This window comes from Podarcis pityusensis (assembly GCF_964106645.2).
Source record: "Podarcis pityusensis genome assembly, chromosome: 2".
NCBI lineage: Eukaryota > Metazoa > Chordata > Lepidosauria > Squamata > Lacertidae > Podarcis > Podarcis pityusensis.
This window is the reverse complement of record NC_138029.1, coordinates 74,161,670-74,188,665: the sequence shown is the minus strand read 5'-3', so window position 1 is coordinate 74,188,665 and position 26,996 is coordinate 74,161,670. Positions and strand designations below refer to the sequence as shown.

General features: G+C 41.1%; 1 protein-coding gene and 1 long non-coding RNA gene across 2 annotated transcripts in view; one reads left to right on the top strand and one right to left on the bottom strand.

Moving 5' to 3' along the window:
• MAPKAPK3 (MAPK activated protein kinase 3) overlaps positions 1-26,996 on the bottom strand; it is a 70,201-nt gene that overhangs the window by 23,792 nt on the left and 19,413 nt on the right. The window lies entirely within an intron of this gene.
• Positions 3,366-21,600, top strand: LOC308472048. Its single transcript, XR_013983270.1, has 3 exons — positions 3,366-3,478; positions 15,975-16,224; positions 20,646-21,600. It is a non-coding gene; the product is annotated as an uncharacterized lncRNA (long non-coding RNA).

Below are 26,996 nucleotides of genomic sequence, written 5' to 3'. Positions count from 1 at the left end.
AGGTTGCTCACTACAGGCTCCTTCTTCAGATCAAAACAAGACACCTACCCAGCATACTCTACCAACCTGATGTCAACAACTTTGCTGTGCCTAGCTTTCCCCCATTCCCACTGAAAACGGGCTGAAAATATGGCTTCTCAGCAGTTATTACCTTGTAATAATATATGAAATGGATTTTTAAGTTTTATGTCAATTTTAAAATATTTTAAGTTGTTCTATTCATTAAGATTTATTTCTGTTTGATTAAATAGTTAAAGGATCCAATGGAAGGGGGGGTCATTCGGATGTAAACTTGTCAAATAAATGGCTTTTGCTCAACTGAGATCTTTCCTTCTGCTCCTCAGAAAGCTCTAGGATAACTTTGGGTACAAGCTTAGGAAATCTAATTCCTATGAGGAAAAGTGTTATTGACCTACTTCCTCCACGGGTTCCTCCTAACAATTCTTTCTCCTCTATACAATAAGAACAATGACACTTTGATGATAACAATGATTACTGGCACAAGATTCTCAATGTCTCTTACATTTGTGAAAATGGTATCCAGCTTGTTGTTTACATCGCTATGAAACAATTGTTTTCTCCTTTAAGAACCTGCTGGATCAGACCAGTGGCCCTTCTAGTCCACCATCCTGTTCTCACAGTGGCTGAACAGTTGCCTGTGGGAAACCAGCAAGCAGGATTTGAGCACAAGAGCCATCTCGCCTCCTGTGGTTCCCAGCAACTGGCACTCAGAGGTACAGTGGTACCTCAGGTACTTAATTTGTTCCGGAGGTCCGACTTAACCTGAAACTGTTCTTAACCTGAAGCGCCACTTTAGCTAATGGGGCCTCCTGCTGCCGCTGCGCCGCCGGAGCACAATTTCTGTTCTCATCCTGAAGCAAAGTTCTTAACCTGAAGCACTATTTCTGGGTTAGCGGAGTCTGCAACCTGAAGCGTATGTAACCTGAAGCTTATGTAACCCAAGGTACCACTGTACTTTCTTTTCCATCCTGAATCTTCTAATACTCATCTTTATTGGATGTCCACAAGTTCTAGTGTTATGAGAAAGGGATATACAGTGGTACCTCTAGATGCGAACGGGATCCATTCCGGAGCCCCGTTTGCATCTAGAAGCAAACGTAACCCGTGTCTGCGCGTGCACGGGTCATGTTTCGGTGCTTCGGCGCGTGACGTCATTTTGAGCGTCTGCGCATGCACAAGCGACGAAACCCGGAAGTAACGCACTCCGTTACTTCCGGGTTGCCGCGGAGCACAACTCGAACGCGCTCATCCCGAAGCACATTCAACCCAAGGTATGATTGCAATCTTTCGCTATCCACTTTCTCCATGCATCATTTTAGAAACCTCTATCATGTCACCTCTTACCCACCTTTTCTCTAAACTAAAAGGTCTCAAACGTGGCAACCTTTCTTCAGAGGGAAGCTGCTCCACAGAGAGCATTACCAAAATACAGGGCTTTGTCATTTTGAAACATTGACTCCTTTCAACTATTGCCTCTCTCATCTTCTGGCCACAAGCCCAGATTATTATTATTTTTTCAAGTGACAAGCATTGCCTGTTGCGAAGTGGCAGTGGCAGCTGCCTAAAGGAAAGAAGCCAAGCACACAGAAAACTCTTGAGATTCACCAGGAAATGCTTGATTTAATTTAAATCACCTTGTTATACTGAATTCATTACCGATAATATGCTGCATATTTTTTTGTAAAATTGAAAAGCAGAAAATGCACCTCGGAACAGTACGTGAGACTCATCAGTTTGCCATGGGTAAAAATAAATAAATCCAAAACTACGCACCATGTACAGAGCCTAACAACAACATTTTTTTTTGCATGATACGGGCCTCCATTTAAGGTTTGCTTATATAATCTGTGTTGCAACCCATTTAGGTTTATACAAGGAAGAAGGATGTACAATTACCAGGCATCTAATAGAATTAAGATGTATGAAGGAAAACCTCAGAATGACTGATACAAACTGTATTGGCATCATAATCCTGCAGATAGATGCCACTGCTTCAGCCTAAGACACTGAATGGGACCCAGTGTGAAGAGACAAGGAAAACAACCAATACTTTCAGAACTAATCAGTGCAAGCAAAACCACAGATCAGTCACATTAAGAAGGTAACCACTGTGAGCTACCTATCTTGGTATTGCTGGATCATGTAAACAAGCTCTTGAAATAAAATTAATCTCCTTTGATAGTTAGAAGAAGAAGAGTTTGGATTTGATATCCCATTTTATCACTACCCTAAGGAGTCTCAAAGTTGCTAACAATCTCCTTTCCCTTCCTCCCCCACAACAAACACTCTGTGAGGTGAGCGGGACTAAGAGACTTCATAGAAGTCTGGCCCAAGGTCACCCAGCAGCTGCATGTGGAGGAGTGGAAATGCAAACCCGGTTCACCAGATTACGAGTCTACCGCTCTTAACCGCTACACCACACTGGCTCTCTAGGACCTACCTATATATATTTTTTCATATTTGTGGCTAATTTCCATGGACTGAAACATTCATGGTAGCTGTCAATGCTTGGAGCATTAGAAATAGGGTTTCCTGACCAATGAGTATGCAGATAAATAGAACCTGCAGATTCAGCATTGTTCAAAAGCTTCCTCTGAGCATCTAACTTTTTGTCTAGCTATCCCCTTTCCCCTTTCCCCTCACTGTCACATTCCCATGTGATCAAGAAACAAGAGTTATGCAGGAATAGAACTGCTTCTCAGTGGCCGGAGTCACCAGAGAGAGGAAACGGGCTTCACCTCCCCCATAATGGTGTCCCTGAGAATACTGCTTAACTATGTCCTATACTTGAATGGATGCCATTCATCCCTATGGGGGGGAAGAAGGTTCAGCACTGAGGGATTAACACTGTTGTAGGGAGAAACCTGCTTGCAACAGGGGCACAACAGAGAACAGCAATCCTCTTCCCCTTTCTGAAGGAATGTCCAGGATTGCAGGGAAGGTGGCAACAGGCCTGTTCAGGCATTTGTCTGAAAGCACAGAGAGCAGAGTGGGATGGTGCCCATTAATGCTGCTGCCCCCTCTCCTGCCCCCTACCAGATTCCCCCGTCCCCATGAGAATTTGGGGGGTGCGGAGTCTGAACAGGTGGTCTATTACCTTTCCAAAGCCTCTTGCACCTCTAAAATGCAGCAGATTATTTCTGGGGGGGTATATTTTGTGAGAAGTTGCCCTAGGATTGCCCTCTTATGACGAGAAAGTCACATTTGAAACACACACAAACACACCCTTTATAACAATGCTATGATATCTGTACCAATGTACAAAATATTTCCTAAGATATCTACCCTGTCAAAGTGCAGCTGGGAGGAAATTGCTGTTTCTGTCATCACAGGATTTGGCTGTTTCTGCAGTATCTAGCGACAACAACAGAAGTTATTGGATTTAATGGCCACCTCCAACGAGAGAGCTTCGGGCGGTCTTGTTTGGCTGCACATTACTTAAGAACAGCAGCAGCATGTAAGTGGCTTGTATTCTCTGCACTCTTTGTCACAAGCCTCTGCAAGCGCTGCGTCTTCGGGCTGAAGTAGGACAGTATGCCTTAATCTAAATTCTCCAGGTATACCAAATCTGAACTAGAGCAGATTAATGATGGATTTCAGTAATGCAGTTTGAGCTGCCCAGCAGTATCTGCCTGCCTTCCAGCAGGGGAGACACAGAAACACACCCACCCACCCCTACCTATATTGATACATTATTTTACAGCAGCTTCACTGGTTCCTTATGTCTACCAAATGCAATTCAGTTTGTTAATGAACTGGGATCCAAATATTGTGGCTAGCAAATGCAGTTCAGATTGTAAATGAACTGGGATCCAAATATTTAAAAGAGCCCACCTCTATATCAGCCAACCTAAACACCAATATTGACTGTGAAGGCTCTGCTTACTTTCCTGCCCAGTGAGCAATAGTAACACAAGACAGGGGCTTCTCTGTGGTGGTACTCAATCTACAGAACTCCCACTCCTCAGATATGTGGTTGGTGTCAACATTAACTTTTCAATGCAAACCAAAAATTTACCTCTTTACCAAGGCATTTGGTGATGACTGATGCATTAAGGTTAGCAATATTGTGGATTGTTTGCCTGCCCAGTTTGCACGTAATGCTAAGTTAAACCATGGCTTAGCATGAATGTGCGGCTTCCCAAGAGAGGATTGTGGCTGCTTTGCTCTTCCTACACTGCAGCACTGCTGTGAACTAAGCCAAGGTCTGGTTTAGCATGTAGTCTGAACTAAGCTGAATTTTGTTTTGTATGATATTTTTTAATACTATTAAAAATCTGCAGTGTGAATCTTGTTTTAATATAGAGATTTCAGTTTGTAAGCTGTCTTGGGATCATTAGATAAAGGCTGGTTTAGAAACTAATTGATGTAATAACATAAGTTAGGGGTGATGTAAACTGAGCAGTTAATGTGCATAACAACCGGCCATCGTGCACATTCATCAGGCTCATACAGAATGTGCATGTAATTTGCCCGCAAAGTGAGAAAAAGTTGATTTTTATGTGGAGCCCCACCACTTCTTCATGCTGCTCAGATGCTCAGCCCATGGATATGTTGGAAACTACATTAGATAAAGTGGTAGCCAGAAGCAGCCCAGAGGGTGCAGATTTCACATTTTTGAACCGGAGATAGAAAACAAGAACATGCTTCTTGCAGACTATGCATACTGACAAACAAAAAGCAGTTAATATATGCACATTCTCCAAAGCTTACTGGGGGTTATGCACACTGGCCAGAGAGTTTACAATACGCAGTTGAGATATATACATTCCCTAAGTCCTGCTGGAGGTTATGCGCAGTGATTGGAGAATGTTCAAAATCCAATTGATATATGACTATTCCCCAACGCCTGTTGAATATTATGTATATTAGCCAGGAAATATGTGAAATCCCCTCTTCATCGATAGATTACATGCACATTCTTCATGTGGCCTGGTGAATGTGCACAGTGGCTGGTTAATGCACATTAACAACTCAATTAACATTACCTCTACCTCACACATATATCAAAATCCCACTCCTCCCTCGTGCTTACCTCCCTTTTCCAGAAAGGAAATTTTGAGGGCATTTCCTTCAATGGCAAAGTGTCAAAGTAGCATGCTAAGCATCCATGTAACAACTCACCCCACTCCAAAACATCCAAGAATGAAACCAGGGGTTGCCTAGAAACCACAATGTACTACCTACAAGGAGTAGCTAGCATTGACTCCAAACCAGCCAGGAGTGTGCTGCTGCTGTCTTTGTACACACGCATTTGATCTAATAAGGAGATCAAGAGACACTCCTTCATCCTGCTATCTGTTCTGCACTGTCACAAGTAGCTAGTGTGGGTCTACAAGATTAATGAAGTTTGGGTCTTGACCTTTCATCTTCCCACTGTTCCCACAAACAAAGCTTTAAATACCACCTATTTTGATACACATGCTGATTTTTCTGTTGTGCACTTTAAACTCCAAGCTACCTCTGCAAAACTGCAATTCCTTTGATGGAACAACCAATACACACTTGCTGACAAAAACAAACTGTGTGCCACTGAAGAACAAAGAATACTTGGGATAAGCTGAACCAGTGGAGGAACTTTAGCACCACCAACATGCTTTTTGACATGTTCCCATCAATAACTAAGCTGCATTATATTTTGCTTACTCTAGGAGGGCTTGATTGTGAACTGAGATTTGGTGACTTCAGCTGCACAAAAATTTAAGGAAAGAAGAAGAGCCTGTCGATTTATTCTCAAAGCGCTGCAATTCCCAATAGGGGATCCTGTTTAGTATTTCTGCTTGCTTTGAACATTATAAATCTTTTGACCTTGAAAATAGGATCATCTGCTGAGAAGCTCAGGTATCAGATATATGATATTTCAATCATTCTGTTCTCAGGACTCTTCTCAAATGGGAGAGCAGAACAACATGCACAGTTACTGTATGTGAAAGATCTCATTTGCCTTGTACCTTCTCCCTGCAGATGTGGGAACATTCTGGGGCAGGATAGAGATTTAGGGAAACACATCAACATGGATTGGGAAGATATCTACAGATGTCAGATACTTTGTGCACATTTCCCCCTTCTAAAAAAACTTCTGATGATGGTTAATACACTCCTACATAGATGAGCAATTATAACATTTCAAAAGAAACTGCAAGTAATAGTCCAGATCTAAACACATTTACCTGCAAGCGAATCTCACTGAGTTCAGATGGACTTCCTGTGCTTAGGGCCACAACCTTAAAAAATAATCATTAGCAATGCTGATGCATAAGGGAGGGAGGAATAATTCTAGTAGTGAAATTCATTAACTAATCACACGACATAAAGCAGATCAGGACAGACATGCAAGCTTTCAGGATTAAAGGATCACATCTTCAGGCAGGAAGTCAACTACGAGGTAATAAAGAAAAAGAAGAGAGTTCACATTATTCAAGTTCCCACCCAAACCAGGATGCTTAAAAGTCAACAATTATGAATAAAGTAGGCCTGGATGAAAGTTAAAATGCTTTTGCTCCCAGGTTCCCATATGATTTTTAATGAGGGGATATTTGGACCTCATAATTTTTTCTGTGTGCTAATGGTAAAGGAGCTCATGCTCTGTTCCTGTTGTGGAGACATCCTTTGTAGTAAAGCAATCATCTTAATCTGCAAAGAAATCAAAAGGGCTAAGAAGGGATTTAGCAAGGTTAGTAATGAAGCATTCCAACTACCCTTGCCCCTAAACCGCGTGCCCTGTACTTTTGGGAAAGAGGGCTCTGCCTCCCAGGATGATGGTGACAACAACACCTTTAATAAACACTGTCTTTAGTTCACAGGAAGAGGGAGATTAAAACTAAATTCAAGGTGTTTCCTGACAGGCAACAGCAACATTAAGATGTATGCTCTCATAACATCCTAAAGCTGTTTATCACCTCTGTGCATAAATGGGAAAGCCTTTCCACTTACTATATTGTGTGGACACTTCCTTCGACCTCTAATAGGGTTAATCTCCTTAAAATACAAAAAGCAATTTTGCTATCTCGAGCCAGCAACTGGGCTCCCAGAGTAGACCCATTGAAATTAACTGGCCTAACTTATAATCATAGAATTGTAGAGTTGGAAGAGACCCCAAGGGTCATCTAGTCCAGGGGTCAGCAAACTTTTTCAGCAGGGGGCCGGTCCATTGTCCCTCAGAACTTGTGGGGGGGCCGGACTATATATTTTTTTTGGGGGGGGGATGAATTAATTCCTATGCCCCACAAATAATCCAGAGATGCATTTTAAATAAAGCACACATTCTACTCATGTAAAAACACGCTGATTCCAAGACCATCCGCGGGCCGGATTTAGAAGGCTATTGGGCCGGATCTGGCCCCCGGGCCTTAGTTTGCCTACCCATGATCTAGTCCAACCCCCCCCCCCCACAATACAGGAATCTTAGCTAAAGCATCTATGTCAGATGGCCATCCTACCTCTGCTTAAAAACCTCAAAGGAAGCAGAGTCAACAACCTCCCAAGGGAGCCCATTCCACTATTGTACAGCTCTTAACATCGGTATCCCTGATGGTTAGTCAGAATCTCCTTTCTTGTAACTTGAAGCCATTTGTTCAAGTCCTACCCTCCAGAGCAGCAGAAAACCAGCTTGTTTGCTCTTCCATGTGACAGCCCTTGAGATATTTGAAGATGGCTATCATATATTTTCTCAGTCTCCCCTTTTCCAGGCTAAACATACCCAACTACCTCAACCTTTCCAGACCCTTGATCATCTTGGGTGCCCTCCTCTACACACATTCCAGCTTGTCAACATCCTTCTTAAATTGTGGTGTCCAGAATTAGACACAGTATTCCAGGTGTAGTCTGACCCAGACAGAATAGAGCAATATTATTACTTCCCTTGATCTGGGCACTTCTGTTGAGGCAGCCTAGAATAGCATTAGCTTTTTTTTGCTGCTGCATCACTCTGTAGACTCATGTTAAGCTTGTGGTCTGCTAAGACCCATAGATCCTTTTCACATATAATGCTAGTAAGCCACTTAGTTGTGCCCATTAATTTCAATGAGTTTACTTTGAGTAGATTCAATATTGGATGCAACCCCATTTTAACAGCTGAAACTGTTACCAAAATGATTGATTCAAACTTTGATAAATGAGAATACAATAATAAATTGCAACCGGACCAGCACCCTACTTACATAAAGGCAAGCATCAAGGTAAAGCAACTTACATACTCCGAGTGGCAGGGACATATAAAACTGACCAAGCAGTTCCTGCCTTCAGTTGCCAGTATGAGAACCTTAATTGTCACTGTGACATGGAAGATTGAAAATCAGGCCTCTATAAATATTCTTGCCAGAGACAGATGCCCTGACCCTCTGGTAAGGAGCTCACAGACAATTTCCCCCAACTCAGGAGAAGTCTCTTACACTGCACTAAGTGTTGGATTTCTGTAGGCTGCAGAGCTCAGCATAAGAGATTGCGCTCTGCATGTGCCAAAGGGCTTGAGAAAAAATGTCAGGGGAAGGGATATGTGCGTTGTACTGTACTGAGCTTCGGCAGGAGGAAGCCCAGTATGATGAGAGTATGGAGATGAAACCAACCATCTGGCTGACTGGTATGTGTGAGGGTGGGTGGGGGAGACCTGCTATGGAGCCCTCTAGTGGGAGGGAGGGAAGGTTCAGCACAGTTGTTACTGAGCACCAGGGCAGAAAGCATCATGCTTGCAACAACAAGCAAAGCTGCAGGCTCCAGTGATATCTGATGATGGTTGCAAAAGGCTTTGGCATGTGGAAAGCAAATAAGGTGGTGAGGGATGCCCTCTCATGTTCCTGAGACACCAGGAGGTCTTGAAAGATGAGGGAATAAGCAGGTGCAGCCTGGAGGTTGTTTTGAAAAGCTCTGTCTGGTTAACTGTTCCCCTGCAGCTGAGGTTTGATTCTGGGGCTGCTTCCCACTGTGCAGCAGTGAACTAAATTCAGCATTAAAGAATGGAAAACTCATTCTTCGGTCTCAGTTCCTGTGGCACACACAGAGGGCTTTGTAGGAAGGAGAAGGGCTGACCATTGAGTTGAACCAAGATTTGTGATTCCTGATCAAGTAACAGGACTCCGCTCAATGGAGAAGGTCCCTCTGTTGTGGCCCAGAGTTTCTGACATGAGCTTTGTGGCACAGGAGCCACCACAAAGCATCCCCCTCCCATGAAAGTGAGATGGGGTCCTTGAAAGGAAAATAGGAAGTTATTTGGCCGGGGGCGGGGGCAGGGAGACTAATCTACTTCCAAGCTGAAGGAGCAGCATGGAAATGGACACATCAACCCAATGAGCAGAAGCTGTGAAAATAGAGAATTCCACGCTGGAAAACATTAGGACAGGATCTGAAAATAAAACTGCCGATATCGTCATGCTTTTATACAAAGCTCTATGGTGCTATCACACTTGGAATACTGTTCATCACTGAGTCACTACATCTTATAAAGGAAATCATGGAACTGGAAAAGGTGCAGGAAGCTGGAACAACAGTGTTTGGGAGCTTCTTAATTTAGGAAGGGGATGCGGGTGGCACTATGGTATAAACCACTGAGCCTAGGGCTTGCCGATCGGAAGGGTTGGCGGTTCGAATACCAGCGATGGGGTGAGCTCCCATTGCTCGGTCCCAGCTCCTGCCAACCTAGCAGTCTGAAAGCACGTCAAAGTGCAAGTAGATAAATAGGTACTGCTCCGGTGGGACAGTAAATGGCATTTCCATGCACTGCTCTGGTTTTGCCAGAAGCGGCTTAGTCATGCTGGCCACATGACCCGGAAAAATTGTCTGCGGACAAATGTTGGCTCCCTCAGCCAGTAAAGTAAGATGAGCGCCGCAACCCCAGAGTCGTTCGCGACTGGACTTAACTGTCAGGGGTCCTTTACCTTTTTTAATTTATGAAAGATGCAAGTAAGCAGGGACATGATCCAGTGTCATAAAATGACACATGGTGTGAAGAACATGTGCGTTTTTCTCCCTCTCTCATAATATTATAACCTGGGGTTACCCAGTGAATCTGAATGGTGGGAGCTTCAGAACAGACAAAATCAAGTACTTCTTCACACACTGTGTGGTTAAAGTTATGGAATTCATATCCATAAAATGCAGCAATGGTCAACAACTCAAGACAGCTTCAAAAGGGGGCTGGACAAATTCATGGAGAAAAAGACAAACAATAGCTACTAGTCAAGATGGCTATGTGCCACCTCAGCCTTCTGCAACCTAGTGCCCTCCAAATGTTTTGGACTACAATTTCCCTTAGTTCCATCTAGTATGGTCAATGCTCAGGGATGATGGGAGTTGTAGTCTAAAACATCTGGAGGGCACCTAGTTGGGGGATGTTTCTGAATACCAGTTGCTGGGGGGAAAGCAGCAGGGGATGACTATTGCTCTTAAGTGCTGTTTGCTGGCTTCCTCCCAGATCATACTAGGAGAAGCAACATGGCAAACCAATTACCGTATTTTTCGCTCTATAAGACGCACCAGACCACAAGACGCACCTAGTTTTTGGAGGAGGAAAACAAGAAAAAAAAATTCTGAATCTCAGAAGCCAGATCAGCAAGAGGGATCACTGCGCAGTGAAAGCAGCAATCCCTCTTGCTGTTCTGGCTTCTGTGATAGCTGCGCAGCCTGCATTCGCTCCATAAGATGCACACACATTTCCCCTTACTTTTTAGGAGGGAAAAGGTGAGTCTTAAAGAGCAAAAAATACGGTAAGTTTTTCAGTCTAATCTAGCAGGGCTCTTATGTGCTAACGACAGAGAGCCATTTCAGAGGCTGGAGATGGGTGAGACAATACTAAAGTAGAAATACAAGTTCAGCAGGGGAGTTTCCAACAAACTGCAAAGGGAAAACACAGGAGTAAGGAAAAGCCATCAATGAGAAGAATTCAGTAGGTTAGAAAAATACACGGGCACTGTGCTGACACAGTAGTTAAGAAAGCTGTACAAAACATATTAGATGTATATAAAGCACCATTTTCAAAACCCATTTATTTCCCTCTAAACTCTAGGCAACATGTAAATGTTCTTGGACCCCATCTTAGATTCACAATTTTGTTTTCCAGGGAAACAGAATGAGTCGAAATTCTTCAGCTTTCGTAACAGAGGAGTTATGATACATTTTTGTAAATAATATTCTGCATGCCTTTGGGGCTAGCTGCAAAATCTGTTTCCTTCTCAAGTATTTGGGGGTGAGACAGATATTAATGAGAAAACTATTGGCAATATATTCCTGCTTCTGCATCTTGTGTAACTTCAGAATAGGGGTGGGGGTGGGGCTGGTCTGCTTTTTCCAATTCTTGTGCATATGATCTACCCTCTCCTGTATCAGAGCTTCACTAGGTTTCTGGTCTAAGTGTGTGGGCAGGATTTGTTTATCATGCTTCTGAACAGACTTATTAAAATGAAAGAAATGCTTTCACAAGAGATGCTTTATGAGACGCTCACACAACACCGGAAATGCACAATCAAGCAATAAACAAGCAAGATGAAAACAAAAGCCATGAACTAGGCAAGGGAGAGCATAAGGACATGATAGGATCTGCCTACGCATATGAAAGGCAATGATGGTGGATATTATGCATTATTACTATGTATTATTTTGGAGTATTCTATTCTAGGCACATCACACACTTTATTTCATCAGCCTAGTTCAGCCTGCTCCTCTCTTTCCATCAGTATTTTAACATGTTAGGACAGAACTATCAGTATCAAGAGAACATATCGCAAATGGATCACACATTATTAATTTTTTTTGTCAGTAATGAGCCACCATCAAAATCAAGCTGAAACAGGAGAGTTTTTTAAATTCACCATTACTGGGGAAAGAGAAAGGTTAACACACCAAAAGTTCACCTTAAAGGCTGAGGAAATGCACACATGTAGATAATATGCAAAATTAGCACCAACTCTATTAAAGACCAAACTGAAATCAGCTGCAATTTCCACGCAGGTTGGAGCACACCCTTGAAGATGTCCATATGCCCTCTAATACTGCACCTGCTATAGGTAGTCTGTCATCTGTTTCCTAGGTGGTATTATCTGACAGTCTTTCTTCCCCATGTCCACATGCCATTTGGAGTAGACAGTTCAAAACATAAAATTGCTGGTATTACTACTAAAATTGGTGCCTCTCTCAGCTGCTAAAAATACCAAGACTGGGCCAAACTACAATATACTACAATAACTTCTTATTCATATTCCATAGCTCTTGGTGGACCAAATACTGTCGAGATTTCAAAATGAACTATTCTATCACCTCTGACATGTCCTTGGCTGGCTTCCCTCACATTTTTAGCTAACAGAAAGAAGCTGAGAAATGATCTGAGTTCTACTAACTGCAAATGACATTTAGCGTTTACTGTAACTGATAGCACCTGAGAGCAAATAGCAGGAATCATTTAGGACAAGGTGGCTTTCTTTGGACTTTGTGGTTTTCCTTCATTAATTAGACTATAAAACTAAGGGTTTCTAGGTCCCATCGACATTAATGTGACTTAGTAGTGCACAACTTGGGTTAGATTATGACCAGTTAAACAGCATCCTAAAGAGAGTAGAGAAAATATAGATCCGCAACACACTGCATTGATCTCTTCAGCTGTTCAGGGATATATAAACACACACGCACACTCTCTTCTACAATCACTGCATGGACCACTTGGAATGTGAACATTTACAAAGAGTGCTGGCATCCCAAACAGGAAAGTGGCATAGTGATGCTTCAAAGCTGCTCAGATTTACTGAGATTAGAAATCCCAAGTAAAATATTTCAGAAGCTTTTCCTCTTTTCTCCAGAATGTGGCAAGCAGGAAAATATGGAAAATTGAAACTAGTCCATGAAAACACATTCTCTTAGAATGAAGAGTAGAAGTTAAAACGGAAGTAGCTGCCATTGAGAAAGTTGTTTCAAAGCAAGTAGTACAGAGTACCAGAAGTAGATTGTGTGATTACACAAGGAAAAGAGGATAGGGAGAAGAAACCTATCAATGGCTACTAGCCATGATGGCTATGCTCTATCTCCAAAGCTGGAAGCAGCAGTGCTTCCAAATACCAGTTAATGGAAACCACAGGAGGGGGAAATGCTCTTATGCGCTGTTCTGCTCCCTGGTTTCCCACAGGCGTCTGGATGGCCACTGTGAGAACAGGGTGCTGGATGCCATTGGCCTGATGATACAGCATGCTATTCTTATGTCTCCCTAGAACAAGGCATAAATACCTGAGCCTCCTTAAGTGTAACAGCAACAGAACAGGGGGGCTGAGCAGGTAGAGCTCTCCCTTCTGCCAAAATTTGGAGTAGATAGACAGACGGGAGAGAAAAATGAACCATCCAAGACATGTGGCCTCCTAAGAGGTACAATACAGAAGCAAAAGGTACTGCAAGCCAAAATAGAGGGTTGCCTTATGATTAACCTGAAAGATTAATAGAGGAGGTGGAAGCCTTTGATCCCCAGTTCCAGGAAGATGCCCTAAAGGAGTCCAGACCCACATCTGAAAGGGGATTGGTGCACAGCAATGATCAAGAACAACGTTCTCCTTAAAGGCTTCTTGCCTTTGGGGCCCACTACACTTCAAAATTGTACACAGAAAAGAAAACAGCAGAACAGCTTTTCACATAATTCAATTAAAAAATACTGAATGGAGAATTATGTAACCCAAGATTCTTTTAATTTTATTTTAAATTTTCTTCCAGTTACTTTTGACACATCCTATTCCCATCACATATGGGGGGATCACCTCTCCCTTTTCGGCATTTCCAGCGTGTGATTGAATAATTTTAATTAATCTTCTGTATCTGGTCCAGAGTGATATATCTTGGAACATTTCCCTTTATTCTCATATGTAAGGAGAACTTGTGTGGCTCTTGCAAAAACTTTCCCCAGATATCTAATTGTATGTCTTCTCTAATACTTTGAACTCGTTTTATCATGTAACCTTTCATTTGTTCTGGCTCTGTATCATACCTATTAAGCAGATGATATATTTCTGTCATCATGTGTTTCATAGTTCTCATAATAAGCTGTTCAAGATCTGTCATATCTCCTACTTGCTGATTTAATCTTAAATATCACTGTACACAAGCTTTAATCTGGAAATACGCAAACCAAGGGGGATTTCTTCCCAGTAATCAATTCTGTATTGCAGTGCAAGAAATCATGGCACCATGTCAGATCTTCAATCTTGAAAAGATGATTACTACTCTACAGCTGAAGAACAGGAGTTATGTCTCCCTTTTATCTTATCCTGCATAGACTCCAAGGGAGAACAATCTGGGCTGTTGTTTTGTAAAGCCCTAAACAGCTTGGGACCAGCCAACTTAAAGGACTGCCTTTCTCTATACATTCCTATCCATTCTTGGAGATCTGATGGAGATGCATTGCTAACTTCCTCCTATGACATCTGTCCAGTGGCCACAAAGAATCGGATGTTTAGCACAACAGCACATATATCATGGAATTTATGGCCTTTGTATATTAGGCAAGCATCCTGCGTGCTTTGTTTTATACACCAGCCGAAAACGTTTTCATTTCCACAAGCTTATCTTGCCACGCAACCCAGTTTTATGTTCTTCTGATCTTTGCCTTTTTATATTTTCACTTTTGATTTTATAGAGCTTTTTATGCATAGCGTTTTGAGGAGATTTATTTTCTTGATTTAGCTGTATAGAAATTTATGTCTGTATGTATAAATATTGGTCCTATATTCCAGTATATCACAGTATATTCCAGGTGGGGTGACGACCATGTTACTCTTTGCTGCAAAAGCACCTTAAGAGCCTTGTAGAATCTTAAAACTAAAGACATCTCAAAGAATTACTAATTTATTATGGCACAAGCTTTCGTGGACTATAGGAATAAAAGTACAGTGGTACCTCGGTTTAAGAACAGTCAGGTTTAAGAACGATTTGGTTTACAAACTCTGCAAAACTGGAAATAGTGTCTTGGTTTAAGAACTTTACCTTGGTCTAAGAATGGAATCCGAATGGTGGAAGGGCACCGGCGGCGGGAGGCCTCATTAGGGAAAGTGTGCCTCAGTTTAAGAACAGTTTTGGTTTAAGAACGGACTTCTAGAACAGATTAAGTTTGTAAACCAAGGTGCCACTGTATGTTCTACAGGAAACAGGGATTAGGAAACTGGCTTGTATCACTCTACTTCAAGGGCAGTCAATGTGGTCCTCTAGATGTTGCTGAATTGCCACAGGGATGGCTAACCTCTGGAGGGCCACAAATCAGCTGCCCCTCACAGAATCCCTGACAACTGGATATGGTCAGCAACATCTGAAAAGCAACACATTGGTTACCTCTGCTTTTGAGTTTAGACTCATCAACTGTCTATCCACCTATCCACCATTCTAAATGCAGTAAGCCCACAGCTTTACTTACAAGACCACAACCTTACATGAGTGGGGGTGGGGGGCATAAATAAATGGAGAGCCAGGGAAGCCCACCATTCTCTGCTCCCCTTTTATTTATTCCCCCACTCCACCCATGTACGCAGCAGGCTTTCCTCACTTACCAGGCTTTAAGAAGGTAGTGGAAGGGTTCTGACAGCATCCCAGAGCCCTCGCATGGCCTCCCCAAAGCCCAGGAAGCATGGCACCTTCCTTGCCAGCCTCTGGGAAAGAGGTGCGAGGGCTCTGGGAGTACCTATCTGGGCCTTGGAAGGTCACAGGAGGGCGCTAGGAATCTCTAACACAGCTATTCCTCTGGAAAATATTTAAGGAACACTCTCATGGATTATTTTAGAGATTGTGATGGCCTGTAGTACCAAGGTATTTCAAGGGAGGTTATAAATGTGTTAAATGTCTCAACTTCTCATTTGCTAAGCATTGCCCATAAAACAGCAAAGTCAGCAGAAAGGATTCAGGAATCCTCATTATCTATTTTCTCTGAGCACCCTGTTAAGAATTTTAAACCTACCATCTTTGTGACCTTGCTAAGATGTCTGTTTTCCTCCCCCATTCCATTCAAGGTTTTTCCATTTATGTGGAGGAGGGAAAAGACAAAAGCCATTTCCGCTTCTTCCAGGAGTCACAATTGATCCAATTTTCCAAGCATTAGTGGCAAGGCAATCTGCTTCCTTCCTCGTGTCTATTGGATTACAGGGGTACTGAAGGACATGGACAGCATGTGGGAGGAGAGCATCAAAGCTTTTGTACAGGTGGAACAGTCCTTGTTCTGCATAAGAGAAAGCATACTATAACCAAGCATTTCCTTAACAGGTAAGATATTGGAGAAAATCTAGTTCTGTGAGGGATATGCGTGCACAGGAGAAGCAGATGCTTGCTTAAATATTGACTGAGAAACATTTGATTGAAAGCCGTCACTAAAGTCAATGTTTGAGATCAGTGGATTTTTATTAGAATTCAGATATCTTCAGCCTTCATTTAAAAAAAAACAACAAAAAAAACCCTGAACAATTCTAACCTTAATGGCTAAAGAGAAAAGCTACATTTCTTATATTCCTACTATTCCTAATAAGAATACACACTTTTCACTGTAGTTGTTATTATGTAAAATATACATACAGTTATGAGTTTGAGGCTCTCAGACATACAACTCTGCCCTCTAAACAGTACTTTTGCAGACGATATCCCTAAACTTTAGGCTTCCAAAGCTAGCAGCATTAAATGGAAATGCGCTGTTAGCACCCTTATGCTGTTCTCCATTTCAGCTAAAGTCCCAAAACATGGACATGAGCTTATGAGGAAAAAGATAATGGGCTAGCCAACTCCTGATGTGATTCAGCAAATGTATTCTTCCAAGTCTTGGAAAGCAAAGAGAACATAACATATTTGCTTTCATCATTTCTAAGCATTTCCTGCCACTGAAAGGCTGACTCATCAGTTTTTCCAGCATTAGGGGCCATCAGTAAAAGAGCTTTCAGTTACGCCAGGAGGCTGGAATGCTCAACTGATGGAAGACTTATATTTCAGAAAAATAGTAGCACTTTCCATGCTAAAAATGAAATGCCACAGAAGCCAGAGAATCATATAGCCTTTAAGGAGAAAAAGCAACCCGGACGCTGATCATCCCCCGACATCCCACTGAGAATTGAATTGTGCTAATTTGATTCAAATGGTGTTAATTAAATAAAAATGAGAAGTAGCTGCAGGTCTCAGGCTCATGAGCTCAAAACTCATGTGAAATTTAGCACATCACAAAACTGATGCAACAATGCAAGGGTAGCCAACAGACGGCCATCCAGATGTTGTTGGATTACAAAGGTAAAGGTAAAGGGACCCCTGACCATGAGGTCCAGTCATGGCCGACTCTGGGGTTGTGGCGCTCATCTCGCTTTATTGGCCGAGGGAGCCGGCGTAAGTCACTTCTGGCAAACCAGAGCAGCGCACGGAAACGCCGTTTACCTTCCCGCCGGAGTGGTACCTATTTATCTACTTGCACTTTGACGTGCTTTCAAACTGCTAGGTTGCCAGTTGTTGGATTACAACTGGCTGTTAATTATCTACCTGGCTAGGTTCAAGGTGCTGGTTTTGGTGGATAAAGCCCTATACAGCTTGGGACTAGAATACCTGAAACATCACCCCTCATATACCCAGTCAATCACTGTGCTCTGCAGGTGAGGGCCTCCTGCAGTTACCATCTTATCAGGAGGTCTGTACCCTTTGAAATTCTCTCCCCTTGAATATTAGACAGAGGCCATCTCTGTTATCTTTCGGGTGCCTACTGATGATGACCTTCCCCTTTCAACAAACCCTTTCAGTAGATATCTCCCCCAGTCACAAGTGTCCATAGTAATCAATAAATTGTGAAGTTTCCCACTGGTCGAATCCTGAAAGAGAATTACAGCTGCATGGCTTGGAGAAGCTCCTTTTGGGTAAATACGAGTTAACATGGGAATGTTTCATAACACGCTATCTGTATTCTCAGGTCACAGCAACCACTTTAACAATATGTTTTTGAATCTGCAAACTTCCACAGCTACAGAGTGACATACCATGCCACCTTTCACCGTTGTTCAGAATATGATGTGCTACAGAACTGGTAAACACGTTTCCATGTTAACTTGTGCTTATACAAAGGAAGCTTGACCAAGCCATGCAGCTGCAGTTCTCTAGAAGGGTTCAGCTGCCATTTCAAGTGACAATAGCGATGGAGAAACAAAGTCCATGACATTATGTTCTGTAACTGTGTAGAGAAGCGGTAGCCCATATGGTGCCCTCAAATTGTTGAGGACATCAACTATTACTTACTACTTAGCAACCCACATCCTACCGAAGTCACTGCTGGATTATGCTCATGCTACTGACTACGAGTAAAACAAAAGCTTACCAAAGAGTATGATAGTGTGAAATCAGTACTTGCCAGCACACTGCATAATAGAGACTAATTCTGAATAGCAGAAGCAAGATATGGCTACGCAGCCTGTGTTCCAGCATTCTACTGTTATCTGTGTGAAAATAGTTTTTTTATTCAAGTAAATATCAACAGCTGAATCTAAAAGGGACCAACTATAACCTTAGATGGAGGCAGTTTCTCTTCCAGCTCTGTGGAGGGTACAAGGTTCATATACCTTCTCTCCAGCCTCTGCCTTTTATTGTCTTTTAAATTAAATTTATTCTCCCTGTAGTGACTATGCCCACCTACAGACTTCCATAAATATTAAGAACACACAGTGCCAGTGTTAACAGTGCCATCATTATTACCTTTCCACCATCTCATCACTGCCAAACACACCTGGATTCAGGGTGTCTCTGAAACAAGCTTTGATTTTTTGGAGTGGGGGAGGTACACATGCTATTATAGTTCTTTTGTTTTTTTAATTAGATTTTGAACTCCAGTTTACCCCCTGCCAGGAAACATCTCTAGTAACTCAGGAGTTGAAAAGCCAAAGCTATTTTAATTCCAAAATAAGAAAAAAACATAATCAACTCCTCAAAAACATCTTGAAAGAAGTCTGTCACAGAATAAAATGCATACTTTAAACCCCAGCTTTCGGTTAAATATTCCTCTGAAGTGGTAGAACTACAGAATTATTTTTCACTCTGCTCATTTCGTGGATTTGTATGGATTTATAGCAATTATTTTACAAACAAACACACACTTTCCTTTATGTCTCTTGGTTTTGTTTAAAAAAACCAACAAAACTCTGGTCATGCTTTCTGTTCAAAAGGCCACCCCATATCTTTGTTGTCTTACTGTTCTTTATACAGAATAGTTCCCATAATAGATGGTAAAATGTAAGTATAAGCATCCTTGGGCTGATTAGCTCCAATGAAAAATTGCATACAAACTCAACTAAGGCAGCAGTAGCGTATCAAGCTAATTAAGTTTTTTACTCTGACTTGTCTAACTATTCAGTGATTCCTACCACTGAATACATCATTAAAAAACAAAAAACAACAACCTTGTTCTAAATTTTATAACAAGTGCAAAATGTGGTTTCACCAATGGCTTCATCACAATCCTGTATGTGTTTATTCAGAAGTATGTCTCATTGAATTGAATGGGACTTCCTCCCTGTTAAACGTGTATCACAGCCCGAGTCTATGTATGTTAAAGATGTAAGAGCATATGAACAGCCCAGTCACCATCTACTAGTCCAGCATCTTCTTCCTGGTGTGGCCAACCAAATGGAGTTAGGAGGGATGGTGGGAGTTGTAGTCCAATAACTCCTGGAGGGCTACAGGTTCCTCATCCCAAATGGTGGAGGTTCTAGGTAGAATTAAAGTTTTAAAAAAATCAAATAAAATTTAAAAATGCTGCTAGTTTTGCCTGCCATAATTAATATTTGCAAGACTTATTTTATCTCATGCTGTAATATTGCTACTTATAGTCTTTATTTTCCAAACAGGTTTAAAGTTTAAGTTTATAATAAACTTAAGAGATATGATGAACTAGATTTCTGTGGCACAATTTTATAAGCATTAATAGATAAGTATTTTTTATCTTTATGATTATCTGTTTATGTCAGCGTTTCTTTAGGAAACTTGAAGCTCATAGTAGTATATGTATAGTGATCCAAATAACATGAGAAAACCAGCAAAGAAAAAAAGCTTGCTTCTCATCGAGATCAATTAGACACAAACTGAAAATAATCCATGGAGATAAGTTTGATGACACTGATGTTTTCAGAAAATCCTGCCCAGAATTCCTAACTCTGAATATTAACTGCTGAAAACTGCAGGAAGGAAGAATGCCTGTGTGCTCAGGTCTTGCTTGACTATTTCCCACAGACATTTAGTTGGCTGCTGTGACAATAGGAATGCTGGACTAGATGGGGCCATTGGCCCAATCCAGCAGGCTTATGGTATGCATACTTAAGGATAGACATTGAACTGGAAGTTGTGGCAACCTCTGAAAATGGTGGCCATATGTCTAGTTTCTCCTCCACCATCATGCCAAGCACAAGTAACCTCATGCTTGCATTCCCCCCCCCCATCAATTAAAATGTGTAGTGCAGGTGGAAAAAGGGTACACAGTGATGCCACTACATGAGGTCAAGTTGTGCTAGGTTATGCATTTAGTGTATGTTTGGCCCTTATTTCAGAATATGTTCCACTCCAAATAGGGCTTCCTGCAAAATAGACGCGCATGGAGTTAAGCTGTTATCTTGCTTCCACTTCAATAAAGGAAGGTTCAAGGTCTAAAATTAGGGCTTTTGTTTTCTCCCTCTATCTAGTATTTGAGATGAAAGAAATTTGAACTCTCCAAAAGGTTGAAGAAAAATAGACAGATTTTGGGAAAACAAGCAAATCAAGACAAGTACAAAAGGATGGTTCAGATGACTTGAAGCTGCTTCTTCCAAGCAATGATGTGTGGTGCTTACATGCAGTTATAAACACGGGGTGAAATACAATGTGAACTGTAATAACCTATGTTTTTTTAAAAATACTGGAATGCTGTAGTACACATTTGCTGTAACTATTATGTCAGTTTACATCAGCAGCACCATGTCTTGAGTTGTATTCACTTTCAAAGAATTATACTTTCTAGAACATCACTTTTTGTTTTAAAAAGTCCAGTTATCCTACTCCTGTAGGATTGCTGATTCAAGACTTTTTCTACTTTATTAATCATGCATTTAATAAATTAAACAAATTTCTGTATCACCAAAAGCACATGAAGATGGTGGAATAAAGTCTATGTTAACATACAGCATTTTCTTTTTCAGTTTCCTATCACAGTTTGATGTTAGAGCCAAAATAGTTTAAACAAAGTATGCTTCTTTTCAATCGGCTCCCCATCCCCAGATTTACATTTGTCTGAACTGATGAATCAACCCAAGCATTGGTTGATTAATCTACTGATCCACTGAAGAGTTCATCCTTAAATCATTACTAAATATGGTTGTTCCACCAAATGTGCTTCAGCTTCTCATAATGTGGAAACAGAGGTGGCCAAGGTGCTCTAACTTCCAGGTATACTCCTCAACAACTGTTCCCCCCACGACAAAGGAACAGTCTGACATACAGGGCTGGCAATTCACAAAGACTGGACACAGCATTGCACAGGAGCGAGCTTCAGGCTTATGTACCCGCTGTGGCCATACCTTAATTCTGGAATGAGAACCAGAGCCTAGCCAGATTTCAACTGGTCCTACTCACATTATATGTGTACACACACAGAGAACTAAGTATTTTTCACTCTATAAGACGCACCAGACCACACGACACACCTAGTTTCTGGAGGAGGAAAACAAGGGGGGGGGGGAATTCTGAATCCCAGAAGCCAGAACAGCAAGAGGGATCACTGCGCAGCAAACCCTCTTGCTGTTCTGGCTTCTGGGATAGCTGCGCAGCCTGCATTCACTCCATAAGACATGCACACATTTCCCCTTACTTTTTAGGAGGGAAAAAGTGAGTCTTATAGAGCAAAAAACACGGTAATCCTTTTCTTGGCCATAATAACCACTTCGATATTGATTTCAAAATGTTCATTCCCCTTTTGGTATGAATCTGTAGCAATACCCTCAGAGCATAATTTCCATTATTTTGCATTTGCCCCAAACAATTTTATTTCTCAGCACTAAAAATATCCCCCTCATTGAATGCATCCCTCTATTTCTATTCTCCCCCCCCCCGCCCCACACACTTTCAGCATTCTGTACAACAACTGCGGTGAACGGTTATAGATACCAGTCAGTTATCTGTATTGGAACTTGAAATTGTTTCCATGTGTGTGTGTTTTTTAAAACTGTTGCTATATATGTAACTGTTCAAATTGCTTTTATATATGCAATTCTGTTACATAAGTTTTGAGATTTTTGCAAAGATGCTTCCTAGGAAGTGTTTCATAAATAAATACACCTTTTAAAGAATGTATACTTTTCTCAAATGAATACATGTTGACAACATGTAATTCTAAGGCATAAAGTTGAGAATGAGCAAAAAAAAAAGGATTGCTACTAAAATATATAAAAAATAGAATTAAGCTTTAATCTTGTCACATATATAACCATACATACAGCATATAAATGATGTTTCTAAAATGTCTTCATTGTGAACAGAGCAATGCAAGGTACTGCCTAAACATCAAGCCCATGTGACCAACAATTAGAAAATGGATGCTGAAGACCAGACGCATTTCAACCCACCCATGGTCTTCCTGGGAGGTCAATCATGAAATTGTCACCAGAAGTAAACAGTATGGCCAATTAATATAGATAGGGTAAGCTAAACAATCATATCCATAGCATAACTGTGCACATATGGTAAGCCTGGATATGTATAGGTTAATACAAAAAGTGGTATTTTTCTAAGGAATTCTCCAGGTTTCTGGTTCCCATATATCAACCATCCCCCTGGAGATGCCATAAGTTTTGAATACAGGCGGCGACCATTTTGCACGCTTCAAATTGACACACGACCACCAACATGCAGGTCGTTTTGGATCCAGAACAGGGGAAGAATGGGATGGGACAGGCTTATGTGCACTTCACCGACATGCATGAATGCCCAGAACGCAACCCTCGTGCAAACAGAGAGTTGTCTGTACTTTAAATGTCCTAATTAAAACACGCCACACTAAGCTACTTAGGGGATGTGAAGAACAAGAGTTGCACATTGCTTATAAGCCTTTAATCAATAACATCAGTTTATAATACTGAACTTTTTTTCCATTGGTGACAAGTCAGTTATGCTTCTCAGATATTCAACACAAAATGTTTTTAATAGTAATAGGCATGTAGCTTCAGGAGCATCTGTCAAATTCTGAAGCATAGCTGTCTCTCAAGCTACTCCAAATCTTTTCCTTGCTCATCCCACTCCTTTCACACTCAGTAAGCCACTGAGCACCTTAGCAACAAGAAGAAGATAATACAGCATTGAGACTGGAGGAAATTTCCACTCCATATCAATCCATCATAATTGCAGCAGTTTCTAAATGAATTGACCTTCTCATCAATCCTTTTCTATCTATCTGTCTTTTCTCAGGCTGCTTTTGGAAATCCTGTGGGATGACATTTTGTCACTTTCCAAATTTAGCAAGCCTCCACTGAAACCCAACCCAGTTAATCCTTCAGCAAGCTTACCTGGTACAATAAATTTCAGAAGTACAGGCAGCTAACAGTTTTGTCCCTTTGTGCTTCACTAATTATTTGTGTACTGTAAATAATTGGAGGGCTCTGACAGAATGTAAGGCGCCTGTCTGAAGTGATTAACCAATACGCAGATAAATCCAACTTCAGAAGCGGCTGCCTTTCCAGAATCTGAAGCTCTTACAGCTGTTTATATTACTATGAAAAACTAAAGGGGATTAATTTAATTGTGTGTACATCTGACAATGTTTTATGCGTCCGAAACAAATGATATAAAAAAGAGCAAACTGTTTCTCACAAGTTTAGAACTAGGATTGTTGAGTTAGGGGGGGGGGGAAACATAGCAGGAACTGTATGCAAGTAGCTTCTTCTAAAAGCTCAGATCAATTGCACAAAGTGCTCCAATATCAAGATTTTCAATTAACAAGAGCAATTAGTACTCTGCTGTGCCTGTCTTCAGAACAGATACTGGAACAGAAATGCACCAATACAGTCATGCCTCAGGTTGAAGTAGCTTCAAGTTAAGTATTTTCGGGTTGCGCTCCACGGCGACCCGGAAGTAACGGAGCACCTTACTTCCGGGTTTCGCCGCTCGTGCATGCGCAGACGCTGAAAATGACGTCACACGCATGTGCAAAACAGCAAAACGCGACCCGCGCACTCGTGTGTTATGTTTACTTCAGGATGCGAACGGGGCTCTGGAACAGATCCTGTTCATATCCAGAGGTAACACTATACTGGTAAGTCGTACATGGGAGAATCTTTGCTAAAAGGGACAAACCACCACACAATAGTAGAGTTGAAAGGAACTTGTTACCTGTTACAGATAATCTATTAGATCAAGGGTCCAGTACCATGCACATGGACACTGATGCCTAGACAACACAGCTGGAAACCTGTATACAAGTCTTGTTGCTACCATGGGGTGACCTTGAGAGAGCCTAAATCTCCAGTCTGTAAGAAGAGAGCAACAGTATTTTTTCTTCCAAGGCTGAGTCAACACATTCATGCTTGTACAGCTCTTGGAAATTAAAGCAAATACATTAAGTACTGCAGTACTCTATCCTACAACTAGAAAAGGCTTTCAACCAAAATATAAAATTATCTATCATCATGAATTTCTAGATTTAAAGTGTATTTGAAAGGCATTATCCCAGTCTTTCTGAAGAGCTCAGGAAGAAAAGGTGATTCCATAAATCTGGGCCATACTAACCTCAACCCAAACCTGTTTTTAATGAAATTAAACTCTGAACCCATTGCTCTATTTTCTACCAGCCAACAGCTGTCTTCCCTCTTGTTTCTGATAGCTTTTTACATACTGTTAATGCTGTGATATCCTTCTGTGCTGCTTCTTTTAAAAATGATCAGTCTTTGTAATTTTCTTCCATGTGTCATCTTTACTAAATTTCTACCTGTTTTCTATACACATTGGGTGTAGATGCAATCTACTTTGCATTTTGTGAAATTTCCATTACTAAGACTGGTGCACAACACAAAACTATTAAAACCAAAAACCTTTAAGAATGAAAACTTAAACAAGGGAAGCTGATGTTGGATTTGCAGGATTTCAGTCCATCCACATTTTTGACATGGGGCAAAGCTGAAGCAGGAGCAGAACCCACATTGAAGTCTAGGAAGGTTGAGCCTACAGTGATAGAGGATTGCAGCAAAAATGGCACAGGTGCAATAGACATGGCATGGCAAGACAAATTTACCCTGGAATTCAAAATGTTATGTGGGAAACAGCTAGCAAGCGAGCATCCAATAGCTTCCTCTTTGAGCTTTCCTGTAAAATCCAGGTGGGCTATTTATTCTAGCAATTCTCTCCTCTAGAAGTAGGGTTTTTTTTGGAAAGACATGCAAATTTTAAATGTCCAATTTCCCCTACTACTTCTTCCTGTACTTATAGAACAATTTCTAATTGTAATGCCTTTGGCGTGTGTGCATGTGTTTGTGTGTCATAGATAGATATTCATGGAATTCCTTATGCTTCTAGAGCAATGTGTCCCCCATCCTAATAATTTGCATTCTCTCTTGTGTTTCCTAAACATTGCATCAAGTCACATGACTACTACATAAATTTAGAACATGACAGAAGGATGTTCCATGAATATAATAGACTCCAAGTTTTTTCCTTCCTTAAGCAAGTTAATTTAAGTGTAGCACATATATGCCTTAGACTACAGTCCTCTTAGGGATGGGCAAATCTGTCAGTTTCAGTTTCTCATTTTTCTAATCTTCAGTTCAGTTTGCCCAGTTTCTGCATCAATTTGATTTGGGGGGAAAAAGTGCCACAAAAATCATATTCATTCTTGTACACATTTCTCCTAATGTACACATTACTGTAAGCAGTTTTTCCTAAGATAATGCATTTGTGTATGCTTTTTTTTCAAATACGTGATTTTTGTGTAAACTCCTAATACTTTGGTTTTTTCATATGCATTTTTTTTTTCCTGCTTGGCCAGGAATGTGCACATTTCAAAAGGCAGTTTGCATTCTGGCTTGCCTAATGCAAATTAATGCAAATTAAAAGCTTCATATTAAAATGCAAACCAAATTTCTGCCACGTGCATAAATTCTATACACAGTGACCTGTGAGTAAGTACAACTGAACTCAATGGAACTTATGTCTCAGTATATATTTATATAGGGCTACACTATTAGATAGTTGTGATCTCTTGTGACAGATGCACAATCGAAGCCGGTCTTCCTGGTTATGAAAAGTAGGAACTCCGATATGGAAAGAGAAATAAAAATTCATTCCTGAGTAAGTCTCAATACCAGCATTATTACTGCACGCTTTGGCAAAAGTACAACATAACTCTTAATAGTTTCAAAATATCAAACCTGCAGAATTTAATATGCTTCCAGAGGTGCATATTTATTACCTCTCATAAAATAATCCTTGCTGTGTAAAAATTCATTGTATTTTCTCAACTTCCTGCAGGAGTGAACACTACAGGTTTCCTATAAATTAGGTTTGTAGCTTTACATGTATTTTAAGACTGAAATCTTTAAAAAGTCTCTTTAAGGGATTTGTCTGCACAGCAGTTTGTCCTGTATAACTGGGAGAGGTTAGGAAAAGATCACTTTGTTTTACCCTGCTGTGATACCCCTGTGACTTAATCAGAAATGAAGACAAAGTTCCTCATATGAATGACAATGAGGCCCTGCAAAGAGGGACAGAAATTACCACATTTTTCGCTCTATAAGACGCACCAGACCACAAGACAAACCTAGTTTTTGGAGGAGGAAAACAAGAAAAAAAATATTCTGAATCTCAGAAGCCAGAACAGCAAGAGGGATTGCTGCGGTGAAAGCAGCAATCCCTCTTGCTGTTCTGGCTTCTGGGATAGCTGTGCAGCCTGCATTCACTCCATAAGACGCACACACATTTCCCCTTACTTTTTAGGAAGGAAAAAGTGAGTCTTATAGAGCAAAAAATACAGTACTATACAGTATATGTGATGAAAGCCATTTAGTCTCTTTAAGAAT